The 14,467-nt window shown below is 37.0% G+C and overlaps 1 long non-coding RNA gene across 1 annotated transcript; it reads right to left on the minus strand.

Annotated features, from left to right (window-relative positions):
• Nucleotides 1-11,620: 11,620 nt before the first annotated feature.
• On the minus strand, nt 11,621-13,952 carry LOC122306714. Its single transcript, XR_006241501.1, has 2 exons — nt 13,448-13,952; nt 11,621-12,375 (listed from the first exon to the last, which is right to left on the minus strand). It is a non-coding gene; the product is annotated as an uncharacterized LOC122306714 (long non-coding RNA).
• Nucleotides 13,953-14,467: the final 515 nt, after the last annotated feature.

Raw genomic sequence — 14,467 nt, forward strand, 5'->3', positions numbered from 1 at the left:
GAACTGAGTAATGGGCTGCATGAACCTTGATCAAAATTTTCTCCTTAACCTCTAAATTGGTAGGGATCACCCTATGGTTTCTGAATAACAAAATCTCATCTCGGCTCAAACTGTAATGTGTAGGTCCTCTTGATTTCCTAACTTTCCACTGGATATCTAACTACTTTGGGTTCTGGCTTTGAAGAACCTTCAGCTTTTCAAAGTCCACAACCCAAACTTTGTGCATGGAGGCTAAGATCTCTTATTGTTACGCACTTTCTACTAAAAGCCTCCTCATTCTGAAGAGTAGAGAGTCTACCCTCGATGATTCCACCTCATCTGCAGTATGGGATTTCTGACATAGTGCTTTAACAACCTAGTTTTCCTTCCCTGGATGGTAATTAAACTTGTACTGATAATCACTTATTAACTCTAACCACCTCATTTGCCTCACGTTGAGATTTTTCTATGTGAAAAGATGCTTCAAGCTCTTATGATTCGTGTAAACTTCATAGGTCTCACCATACAAATAATGTCGCCAAATCTTTAAAGCGAAACCATAGCTACAAGCTCTAAGTCATGAGTGGGATAGTTCTTTTCCTGATCCTTCAATTGGCGGGATGCATAAGCTACAACTCATCCTTCTTGTATCAGAACACACCCAAACCAAATTTGGAAGTATTGCTGAAGATAGTAAATAGCTTGTGCAATTCTGGAAGTGCCAATACAGATGCCAAGGTCAATCTTTTTCTCAACTCTTGGAAGCTTTTTTCACACTTCTCTGTCCAAACGAACTCAATATCCTTCTTGGCCAAAGCAGTGAGTAGTCCATACAGTCTAGAAAATCCCTCGACAAATCTTTGATAGTAACCTATGAGTCCTAAGAAGTTTCGAATCTCATGCACTGTAATGGGATGTGGCCAGGCCAACAAGGCTTCAACCTTACCATGATCTACAACTACACCCTCCTGAGAGATGACATGCCCAAGGAACCTGACTTCATCAAGTTAGAACTCACATTTGCTGAGCTTAGCATATAACTGATGTTCCCGCATTTTACTCAACACCAACCATAGGTGATTAATATGATCCTCCAAATCTTAGGAATATACCAGAATATTATTGATGAAGACTACTAAAAAGGAATCCAAGTAAGACTAAAACACATGATTCATCATGTCCATGAAAGCTGTAGGTGCATTGGCTAGTCCAAAAAGCATTACCTTGAACTCATAATGCCCCTACCTCAATCTGAAAAAGGTATTCGGTACATCCTTATCCTTTATTCTCAATTGATAGTAACTAGATCTAAAGTCGATCTTTGAAAAAATAGTCGTGCCTTGTAGTTGATCAAATAAATCATCAATCCTAGGTAGAAGATATTTGTTCTTTATGGTCACCTTGTTAAGTTCCCAATAATCAATGCACATCCTTCGGGTTCCATCTTTCTTCTTGACAAACAACATGGGCGCTCCCTAGGGTAAAGATCATTTGGACTGGATAAACCCCTTGTTTACTAGTACCTACCACTTCTTGCAACTGAGTCTTCAATTCTTTCTACTCAGTTGGCGTAATTCTGTGGGAAGACTTACGCACTGAAGCCGCTACGGGTTCTAGATTAATTGTGAACTCAACGTCTCAAATAGGAGGTAACCTAGGGAGGTCATGTACAAAAAGGTCTGGAAACTCTTCAACAATTGGAATCCCTACTACTGATTTCCTCTCCATTGGTTTAGACACCACTTGAACCAAATAGGCATCTGCCCCACTTGCTAAATCCTTCTTCACTTGGATTGCAAATATGACTATAGGTCTCAATTTCAGCTTGCTACTCGCAAATTCCATATAATCTTTCCCAGGTAGATGAAAACTGACCACCCAGCTATAACAATTGATACTCCCAAAATGCTGAAATAGCCAATCCATTTTAAGAATGATGTCAAATCTGAGCATTTTGAATACTATCAAGTCGGCATCAAGAACTCTTTCTTCAAAATCTAACGGGCAGCCTAGGGAGACTTTCGAACATAATACTCTAGCCCCATTTGGTAACTTCATGGCCATAGACTGCTATAAGGGGTTTGTGATTAAGTTACACGAACGCACAAAAGTAGTAGACATGAAGGATTGGGATGCCCCAGAATGAAACAAGGTGCCAGAATAAAATTCATACATGTGATGAACCTCGCATCAAGAGCATACACCCTTGCCTACATTGTCTACCTCTGATTTAGCCTTCCTCCATGCTGTCCTACTCGACTTCCTTGTGCAGCATTGGGGCACTCACAAGCATAGTGACCTACCTAATCACACTTGAAACACTGAGTCCTACCTTGACAACAGCCACCTTCATGAGATCTATTGCATCTACCACATACTAGGGCTCGACCCCCCATATGCACACCAGTAGATGCATATGGTCTCTCACCCCGGTCCTTAATACAAATTTCTAGAGCGACCCAGAACTACTTCCCTCTCTTGCAAAGCTCCGCCTCTTTTGGCCTGATAGGGAGCCTACCGCGCTTCCATACTCCCGCTCAGCTATAGAGGCCACCTCAACCAAATATATGGGTTTCAAATTTAACATTGTGAGTGGCAAGGTCACAACACCAAAATTAAAGTCAACTTGGTTGAGCTTGGTACAAATGTTATGGTTAGGCTAGTTTTCTTGTACAAGGCTTAATAGAAATTAGCTCTCAATTGATCCAAGTTGAGACCTGTATTCTTATGCACATAACATTAGGAAACAGAAACTCACTAGTAATCCTCTGCTTGGGGTCAAGTTTCAACATGTTTGGGATCAAAGGTTAATAGCTACAGGATGGGCATTTGTGGTTGTGTATTGCTCTTTATTTGGTTGCTGTGAAAACAACTATATGTGATTGTTATCATAATGTCAAAATGTTTTGTCATTTTTCGTGAAGTTTTTAAACACCAATATGTCGTGGTTGTGTACTCACCTGTGATGGCTTGTTGATAATGAAGTTTTGAGAAGACTTTTAAAAACCAACTGGTTTGGGTTTGAGCCTTTTCATACCCTTCCATTATTTGGGAACTTTTGCTCTTGTGAGTGACTATAAAATTATCCTAGTTGGTAAATGTAATGGCCAGGGCTTGAACATTCAAATGTCTTAAACTTATGGCAATCATGCTCATGAACTTAGTGGATGAGTTGACAATATACATTTTCCAAATTATTTAAAATTAAAATCATAGATGTCATCCATCATGTGCCTGTTCTCAACAAGTGAGATGTTCATCTAAGTGGATTTCTTGAAGGTAAACATATAATATCCAGCATATTGAAATTCTTGGACAATCGTATGTAATTATTTATTCTGCCTTTGTTTCTTTGATGTCATGACTAGCAGAACTTAGATGCAAAAAGATAAGAGTTTATCAACTCTTAAAAAAATATTTTCTAACATTTACCATTTGTTCGCAACCCTAATGTCATGACTAGCAGAACTTGTGTACCATTTGTTTGCAAACTTGTACCATTTGTATATATTTTCCATTTGGCTTGAATGTTCCATCCTTATGAAAGCAGTTTTCAATTTTCTACATAGAGGAACTCAGAATTTTCAATTTTATTCATTATTTGCATATAATCTACATCTGATTTTGTAGAATAATACTCTCTTTAAAGATGTACGCCACATTTGATGAAGATCCTTTCTTCACCACCCTATTGGAAAGTGGTGAACAAGATATCTCCAACACCCCCATGGGTAGCAATCATGATAATGTTGTACTGCAACCAACACGACTGGAATGTGAAAAAATGCCACCTAGTAAGAAATCTGCACAAGGTGTGTCTTTTACCGTAGAGGAGGACAACCTCCTCGTGTCAACTTATTTCAACATTAGCATTGATGCTATTCAGAGAACTGACCAAAAATCCTCACAAATGTGGGATAGAATTTTGGATTATTAAAATGAGTATAAAAAACCTAGCAATTTAGAATGTTCTGTTGTGTCACTGACAAATCGGTGGTCGATGACAAATCATTGCATCCAAGTGGTGCAACGAAGCAAGACAATGTATAAATTTTGAACTATTTCAAATATGCTAATTATTTGGAGAGATTAAATTCTCGCATTTTCTCTTGGCATATTTAGATTGAAAGGGCCAAAATCATGTATAGAGAGATTGAGAAATCCAGCTACACCATGGAACACTGTTGGTGAAAAGTTGGAAAAGTTTCAGACTTTGAATTTCATACCGCCTTAAACTTGAATGTGCGATGATAGAACCATGTGCATGTTGGAGAGAAAACAAGTGGCCAGCCAACGCGAACTTTGAGAGGTTTGAATTAATAGCCCAAATGAAGAGGAAGACCAATATGGAGATAATGAAATTGGATCTTACTAGCATGAATGCAATGCAACGAGAGTATTTTTAAAATCTTTAAAAAGAAATTTTAAAGGAATCTAAGAGGCGGTTTTCATCTATATCTTCGTCTCAACCTTTTGGCAGTGGTAGCCATTTCTTTTCTATATTTTGGACTATTGTTATCTATTTAATATTGTAATAGAATACTTTAAATCTGGTTTTAGTGGTTGGGTAGCCATATGTGTTGGAAATACATGTGGCGAGGTAACCACTATGCGTAGATGAAGAGCTGTATTTTGGGCTGTAATTTGTGTTGCGGTTGTCATAATTTTTGTATTACTTTAATGTTTGCCTCATGGGGACTGTTGTTGTTATATTTTGTGGGTAAAAACTATATGTGAAAGAAGATTATTGGTTTTGTGCTAAGTTTTGTAAATTTTATACTTTTATTATATTTTCAGGGTTGTTGTATTGTGAATGATAGTAGTGTTTAAATGATAGTGTTTAAATTGTGAATGATATTTTCTGGGCTATTGTATTGTTGGATCGTGAACATTAACAGTGGTAGTGTTTAAATAATAGTAGTAGTAACACAATTTGTTGCTCGACTAGAAATGCTTGTGGAGGAGAGTTGTGAAAATAAAAATAATCATTGGAGTTTGTTGGGAGGGTTGGAGATTAAGAAATAAAAAATTAAAATTAAAATTAAAGAAAAAAATTGTATAAAAAAATATATTTAAAAAATAATATTATTTTATTATTATAGAGAATGAGATGGTTAATCCAATATTGAGTTGGAGTTTTGTGTCATTAATCAAAATTCAAAAGGTCATGATCATATTAGCCAAATTTTTAACTTGGAGATAGCTAATCCAATGTGGATGCTCTAACTGATACTTTTAATGGAACATAAACACCAATTATATCACCCTTCACATCTATTTATACATTTATTCTAATTATTTTAATTTGTCGATGCAACTTTCAGAAAGTAGAATTCGGGATACCTAGTGGAAGACGCCTCTAATACTTAATTAAGCAAACAAAACGTTATGCTCTTAGTCGAATAATCAATTTTAATGGTAAATCTATACTTTGTGATTTATTTACAGAGGAATAATGCTAAATCCCACACTGGGAGCTACCGCTTCCAACATTTGTTTTGTTTTTTAGTGATTAAAAAAAATTGTTTAATATTATTGTGAATTTTTTATTTTTTTAAATATTAAAAAATGATGTTAAAAAAACAATTTTTTTTTTTTTTTTAACTAAGTAGGAGCTTCCAACGGTGGCTCTAGCAACTCCCTTTATAAAGATTGAGGTGACTTTATATGGCAAGACTAGTTTCTTGTAGATACGACACCAGTGCCCATTTTGGTACATTACTAGTACGATTCGGTTATTAATTCATGTTGTCCACCATCTTCCTTGGGCTTACTTTCAGAGATTTGTATCACATTGGAACCCTTTCAAAGATTTGTATCACATTGGAACACAGTTGGCCATGTTTCCATATTGATCACGCTCTTCTAGAATTTATTTTTATGGACTGATCTTGACGTTTGCCAGAGAAATATGGGTAGTTGCTAGTGTCCTTTTTTTTTTTTTTGAAATAAACCTCATGTATTCATAGAATGAATCAACTGTTACAAAGTTTGTCTTTGAATAGATCACTCTTTACAATATCTGGAGCTTCCTCTATCCATATTCTCTCGTGATCAAAATGTAAAGCTGCTCTAGCTAGTATATGAGCCACTGTATTCTTCTCTCTTTCTACAAATCTCAACTCCCACTCTTTTCTATTTCTAAGGTATACCTTTATCTCTTGTATAATGTTCCCGTAACAGGACAAATCTTCTTCTTTTCTATTAACAACATCTATAATCGTTTTTGCATCTCCCTCCAGTATCACTTTTGCAAAATTCAACTCTATACAAATCTCTGCTGCCCTTCTTAAAGGTAGGCTTTCTGCTGTTGCTGGTTGATTAATGTAATCCCTTTGTCCACTTTTTTTTTTTTTTTTTAGAAAAAGTCAGGACCCCATGTACGAAAGGAGCCCCTACCCCAATTTTATTAAAAAACCCTCACTTTTGGCGGAGGAATACCTTTAATTACAAATCCCACCCAACAAAAAATCATTTCTCTCTAATAAATGCCATCCCCATCCTATCAAGACGAATTAAACCTCTAAGCCGTGTATACTGAAAATCCATCCCAAAAAAATCTATATTCTCCCCCAAACCCAACCTTCTTATTTTTCAAGTCGACTGCTACATCCCAGTTAGTTTTGACATAATTCTCCCTTGGAATCTCCAGTGCTGACCCTGCCTTGCAACCAAGACTGCATTATTACTCCTCTTTAGCAACTGGTTAGCAACTTGATACTCCTGAAGTGTTTCCTTTGAAGACCTGATGACACCCAAGGGGTTTCTGAACTTATTATAAAAAACTGACTCGTTTCTCCTCAGCCATAAAGCTCTCATTGTTGCTGCTGTCAACTCAAATTCTACTTCTGTTAGTTTTTCTTTCATCCTTCCGCACAAACTTAGTAGATCATCTTCTGCTACATTCCATTTTTGAAGAGGACTTATCATTCTTGACCAAACATCATTGGCTGTCGGGCACTTCCATAACAGATGCATCATAGTTTCATTTTCTGACTAACATATGGGACATAGAGGATCATCCAATATTTTCCTCTTGAAAAGATTCCATCTTGTGGCTAACAACTCTTTGCCTGCTTTCCACATAAATGTTTTGACTTTCCCGGGTACATTAAGCTCCCATATACTCTTCCATCTGCCATCATGCCTGCTTCCCTCTGAAGTTTCACCTAGAACTGTCTTCTTCCTATTAACCTCTACTAGATACGCACTTTTCACTGAGTATAACCCCTTCTCTGATGGGCCCCAAATGAGCTTATCCTCTACATTCACACCACTCAGAGGGATATTGCAAATCTGCTCCACCTCTTCTTGTGAGAAGATACTCCTTATTAGTTCTACATTCCATCCATAGGTCTGGAAGTTGATAAGTTCATTAACCTTTGCATTTACTTCAAGAATCCTTATTGGGGACTGCACTTGATAGGAAACAGGTTTTGACAGCCATTTATGCCCCCATATTTTTATACTGTGCCCATTACCCACTCTCCACTTCAACCTTGCATTCAACAGTCCCATTGCTCCCCACACACTCCTCCAAATTAATGATGGTTTGTCACCCAATTTAGACTCTAGAAAAGTACTTATTTTAAAGTATTTTTCCTTGAATATCACTGCCACTAGATTATTAGGATTCATTATAAATCTCCAACCTTATTTGGCTAGTAAGGCCATATTAAAACACTCCAAATCTCTGAATCCTAAGCCTCCATTCCCTTTTTGTTTTTCCATTTTTTCCCAACTTCTCCACTGCGCGTAGTTTCTTTTTTGATTATTTCCCCACCAAAACTTTGCAAACATAATGTTCAGCTCCTGACTAAGTTTCTTGGATATCTTGAAGACACTCATTGTGTATGTTGGGATTGCTTGTAGCACTGCCTTTATCATTATTTCCTTTCCTGCACTAGACAAATAACCATTTTTCCAGTTATTGATCCTTTGCCACACTCTCTCCTTGATGCATTTAAAAATGTTGTACTTTGACCTACCTACCATGGTAGGGAGACCAAGATACCTTTCAAAATTACCCCTCACGGTTGCTCCCCCTGCTGCTAGAACATCCATTTTATCTTCTACTTTGGTATTTGAACTGAAAAAAATTGTTGTCTTTTCTCTATTCAAAAACTGACCAGAAGCCTTTTCATATCTGCTTAGAATTCTTTGAATTTTCAACCATTCATCCAGTCTTGCCCTACCAAACAACATACAGTCGTCCGCAAAAAGTAGGTGATTTACCCTTGTACCTCCTTTGACCACAACCACCCCTCTTATATCTCTCTTGCTGTCTGAGTTATTAAGCATGGAGCTTAATCCCTCCACGCACAAAATGAATAGATAGGGCGACAAGGGGTCACCTTGTCTTAGACCCCTTGCTGGAAAAAACCTCTTACCTGGCTTACCATTTAACATAACAGAATATGACACAGTAGATACACACTGTATAATCATGTCAATCCGTTTGCTACAGAATCCCAACTTCCTCATTATTTTTTTTAAAAAAATCCATTCTATTCTATCATAAGCTTTAGACATATCTATCTTTATAGCCATGCTTCCCTGCACACCTTTTTTCCTAACTTTCATTGGATGCATTACTTCATATGCTACCATAATGTTGTCAAATATCAATCTCCTAGGCATAAAAGCATTTTGGCTAGAAGATATAATATCATTTAAAAAATTCTTCAATCTGTTGGCCAACATCTTTGAAATGATTTTGTAAAGGACATTACACAAACTGATTGGTCTATATTCATTTGTGTACTTAAGATTCTTTGTTTTGGGAATAAGAGCAATATGAGTAAAATTAACAGCAGGTTTAAAATCATTACCATTCAAGCAGGACAGAACTGCTGAGATCACCTCATCTCCAATTGTCATCCAATGATTTTGATAAAAGCAAGCTCTGAACCCATCCGGGCCAGGAGATTTATAAGGGTCCATCTGATTTATTGCCACTTCTACTTCTGTTCTGGTATAAGGCCTTGTCAATTTCTCATTCATCCCACTTGTCACTCTTGTTTCGAGATCCTTCAAGCAGTCCTCAATATCTCCTGTGTTAGGCTGACTGGATGTAAAGATGTTTTCAAAGTGGGTCCTGAAAGCTCCTTCTACTTCATCTAGCCTTGTAAAGGAATTGTTTTGATCATCATTCACTTGTGTTATCTGGTTCTTTTTTCTTCTCTGACTTGCACTCGCATGAAATAACTTTGTGTTCCTATCCCCATACTAATACCAATTCCTCTTTGTCCTTTGTCTCCATTTCAAATCTTCCTTATCAAGCACAAATCCTATCTCCTCCTGAATCTTTTTAATATATCCTGCATTATACCCATTCTCTTCAGCTTGTAGCCTTTTTAATATTTCAGTTCTCTCCCAAATCTTTACCTCTTTCTACTTCTAGGTGTCTACTCCACCTACTTAAAGCCCCTCTACTACCCTCCATTAATCTTTGCACTTCTTGCAGATTAATTCTGTTTCGCCTTAGGTTATTCCATGCTTTCTTTAAGACAACTTCACACTCTTCTTCAAGAGCCCAACTAGCTTCATATCTAAACTGTCTACTCCCTTTTCACCCCTTTTTATCTACATGTTTTGTACTCATCAAGATGGGTTTGTGGTCAGAACTCCTTGCTGCTAAAACTTCCACTTAATTGCCTTGAAACATTTCTGACCATTTTATGTTAGCTACTACCCTATCCAACCTTTATTTAATAAAGGTATTATCTTCATGTTTATTACTCCACGTGAATTTATCCCCCCTCCAACCCAAATCAAATAGTCCTCCACTTTCCAATGCTTCCCTAAAACTATCCATCAATCTTTCTCGTCTTAAGTTGCCCCCTATCTTTTCATCTTGAGATAGGATCTCGTTGAAATCCCCAATTACACACTAATCTAAATTTTCTTCTGGTTTCAAAACTGTAAGCAACCTCCATGCCTCCTCCCTTTTGTTTGCCTTAGGTTCACCATAAAAACCCGTAAATAGCCATTTTCTTTTCCCCTCCTCGGCTGTAATCCATGCACTAATATGTCTTAGTGAGTAGTTCAAAACTTCTACATTAGTTTCACAATCCCACATTAATGCTAAGCCCCCCCTTCTTCCAACTGGTTCAACTGCAAAGCAACCTTCATACTTAAGTCTTCTCTTCACTCTACCACACATATCTGAATTTATCTTAGTCTCCATCAGGAAGACTATATTGGATCTCTTCCCCTTTGCTATATGACAAAGGTCTTGAACTGTTCGAGGGTTCCCAAGCCCTCGACAGTTCCAGCTTAGTGTTTTCATTGGGATTGGCGAGGCTGTACAACAGCCTCTGCCACTTCTTCATTAAAAGTTTTTTAAACTTCCCCGGTATTTCTTTTCAATTTTTTCAACCCTACCTTTTCTTCCCCCCTACCCTCCTCCTCCCTCTTATTTCTCTTCCCAGACTTAAGACGTTGGAAGTTGGAGTATCTTTCCCCTTGTTTCTTGCCCTCCTCTTCCATGATCCCCTCCTCTGAAACCCAATTAAATTTTCCCCACCCATTAAATCCTCTACCTCCTCTACGTGCCCCACACTCTCCTGATCACCCTCCCTCTCACCTATATCTTACCTCCCCTTGAATCCATCCCATCTTGAGCATTCAATTCCAACCTCTACCTCTTCCATGAATCCTCCCGTATTGTACAGTTGTTTGTCTCCCATGCCTTCAAATCCTTGCTCCCTTAGTATCATGTCCCCCATAACTAACTCTTCTGTACTATGTCCTCTTTTTTCACCCTCCCCCTCCTACTTACCATCCCTAGATGCAAAATGTACCTCTCCCCCCTGCTCCCCACTAACTCCCCTGCCCACTAATCCTTCTGTATTAGGCTCTCCCCAGTCTCCTTTTTTAAATTCTTCAATATTACCCAAACCTCCATTCTCATATCTTTTGATTCTTGGACCCACCCTCAACCAAGCCCCATATTGATTGTGACCCTCTATTTCACCCTTACACTCCTGATTCCCAAGAACTATACAACCACATTCAAAACACAGTCTCGGTAGCTTCTTATACCTGAAAGAGATCCAAAGCTTCTCCCCTTTAATATAAATTGTTCTCCCTCTTGCCAGAGGCCAGTTGCCAGTGTCCTTGAATTCATTGTACGGTGCATTTAACATATTTATTTAATCTTTTAACCATCCTCAATTGAACACGTGAATTCCACGTGAGCATATCTTAATTGTCGGCTCTTTTCTTGCCTAGCAGACATATTTATACGTAACAGTAGTCCGTGCTGATCAGATCATAATATACTTGAATTTACATAAATGCATACGCATGTCTAACCACGTTATTTAGTGCCTTCCAATCTAGCTATATGCCCCCGATGGACACAGGCCTAATGCATGCGAAGGTGCATGAGGTTGACGTCACATATCTGACATCCAACATGTTTCCACCATTATTTAGAATTAGATTGCATGCTTCTTTCATTGGGCGTTGTATGGTTTCTTGCCCATGAACGTGGGAAATTAGAAGATTGTGATCATGATCAACCACGTCGACAACAAGAAAGCCAATTCACGTCCCAGTTTTGTTAGATCAATCCTTGAATAACATACGAAACCCAATCTATGGCCGCATCTTCCTCAATTACAAGTCAAAGAAATATGGGAATATTAGAAATTTCATTCACCGTAATGTTTATAATTTGTTTGTATTTGTTAGAATCTCCAGCTCTAGTACTGTACTTCTCAATACGACATACATCAAGTTTCAACCGGAAGTCTGTGATCTCAACGTACCTTGAAAGGAAAGGAAAACACACTCACAAATTAGTACTACTTCTGTAATTAACAAGCTGCAGATTCTTGTGCTAGAAATGATAGGACGGATCGATGAACACATCAGTACCACGCCATATTGCTCCCTTTGTTTTCCTTCCACTAAGATTTATTCGAGGCAGGAGAGTAGAACAAAGGGACAGATTGACCGGCCTTGGACCATGTCTACAGTCTGCAATACATGATCACAAAAGCTTCACCAACTTGAAGTTGTAAAGGGGAACTCTTCCGAATGTAATTAAGTACGAGATCTCGATCGGGATCTTCAACAAGAACATCACCGGTGCAGTTTATTGATCCTAGTAATGTACCAGAAGATACCGCGTATTATAATACGTTCATGATTATTGCCAATATTGGAGGACATTTGCTAAAGCCATCGAATGATCTTTCCCACAGCCTTGTTAAAGGCCGGCCATATGTTCCTCAGCCACCATGCATGGCACATGTCCTCTTGCCGGCGCGCGCCATCACATCCTAACTTTCTCACCCTTCCATGGCAGTACTGGTCTGTGACATGGTTCATTCCCAATTGATCAGAGTGAAACGTATGAAGAGTTTGTGTTGAGTTCCCAACCAACTGAACATAAGAAAGCAACAAGTTAACATGCATGATTCAATCGAAGCACATCCTCATACGTACGTGTCAGCTCTGCTGCACAAACCGGGCTTACGTTATAAGTTCCATGCATGTTAATGTAGTACTGGAAAAGGCATTGCAACAAAGTCCTCGATAATTCTCCAAGTACCCAATATAGACAAATGCATTGTGCCAAAATTTACAGATCAAACACTAATTTTATTCCAAGATTAATCTTTTTCTTTAAAAGAAATATATATATATATGCTTGCAAATACCGTACTTATTTTACTTCAAAACTATTTGTTATTTTCGATTATGGAATATATGAGGTTCGTGTCTAGCAACATGTTCAAATAAAAAATCTAAGGGAAATCTCTCCCATCAGACAAATCAACGGATCAGAACCGGGTATGGGATACACATGGCATGAGAGCTTTAAGATTATGTTTGGAATTGACAAGTTAACACTTGGGTGAGTCACTTAATATAGTTATTATGAACAATAGGTATTAATATTGGGAAGATATTTGGGGAAGTGTAAGTTTCTGGGATTAGATCAATATTCTTCTACAATTATCTATCTAAAGATTTTTTTGCAAATAAGAAAGAGAGAGACATACCAGTTCAACATGAGTCTCGAACTACAATACTAAACAGAAAAATATTACACTACCATGTTTTGTTTAGATAAGCAATAATTTCTCCAAGATCCAGAGAAAATTAGTAACTTGAAATCCATCTATATACTTATCGTAGTATATGTGGGAATATTGTCACGAGATATGAAAGATGGTGTATATATAAGCTGCTTCTTTGTAGGCTTTGAGGAAATAAAAAACCCCCCCGTGCAGTAAAACCTAGTTTCTCTAAAAAGACTTTTCCGTCCTGAAGTTTTCCTCCAAACAGACAGAAGATTATAACTCAACCAACTAAATGGTAGTAGCTGCTACATGATAATTCATATATGCATAAAGAAAAAAACAAGTACTGCATCAATGGGAAATCTCAGAGTTGAATAAGAAAAGCAAGAGAACCCACTTGACTTATAAAATAAGAAGGAAAAAAATACCATTTAACTCAAAGATTGGAGTTGAAGCTGAACAAGTCCGAAAGGAAGAGGAGCTAGCGGCGACCAAAGACATAAACGAGTTGTCTCTCTCCCTCCGTCTCACTTTGATCTTTCTCTGTCCCATGAAGAACCATATATTAATAGAGAAATGGGGTCGGAGAGATTCGAGAAGATTGCATTTGAGGTTCATTGAATCTGGTCACTTCCCAAAATCGTACGTGCAACTGTACAGGCCCCGAGAACAGTACTCTGGACCCTGGGAATCATTGGACACGCGGATAAGGCCAAACCATGCACGCTTCCCTTTTTGTAAAGTAATATTAAACAAAAGGGATTGTTTATATATAGATGCTTGATTGTTTTTTTTTTTCTTCTTTTTCTTTTGGGCAAAGGAATATTACCAGTTTTTTATCGACCGACTATAATAGTCCTTGATGGCGAAAGAATCTCGAGGCAGACTCATTTTTTAGTCATATTATTTATTAAGAAAATTCTTTTTATCATCTTCATATTTCATATATTATATTTATTTTAATTTTTTTTATTTTTTTATAATAAATATGTAATGTGTAGATAATAAATAGAATAATTTAATTAGTTTAATAAGAATAAAATGAAATAAAAAATAAAAAAAATAAAAAATATTATTTTAATATATAAAGTGTGTGGTGTGGGATGATGTGTAGTATTTCTCTATTTATTAATAGATGCTGACACTAGGTCGCCAGTTGGTGTATTTTTAATGCAATTGCATTTTTTTAAAATATTATTTTTTTTTAAAATTGTACAAATACATTAATAATCATTTTTTTAATCATAAAAAAATTAAAATGTATGAACAATCAAAATCAAAAATATTTATAAAATAATTTTTTATGGGTCTTATTTTTTAACAAAAAGTCTCGTAAACTTGCATATTTAAAACTTATATTTACACATATTTGTAACTTATACCCTTTTTCTCTTTTACAAAGAAGTATTATTTATCATCTCGCACTACACATCAATATATAATTTATC

Source organism: Carya illinoinensis, chromosome 4, assembly GCF_018687715.1.
Source record: "Carya illinoinensis cultivar Pawnee chromosome 4, C.illinoinensisPawnee_v1, whole genome shotgun sequence".
In the NCBI taxonomy this organism is placed as follows: domain Eukaryota; kingdom Viridiplantae; phylum Streptophyta; class Magnoliopsida; order Fagales; family Juglandaceae; genus Carya; species Carya illinoinensis.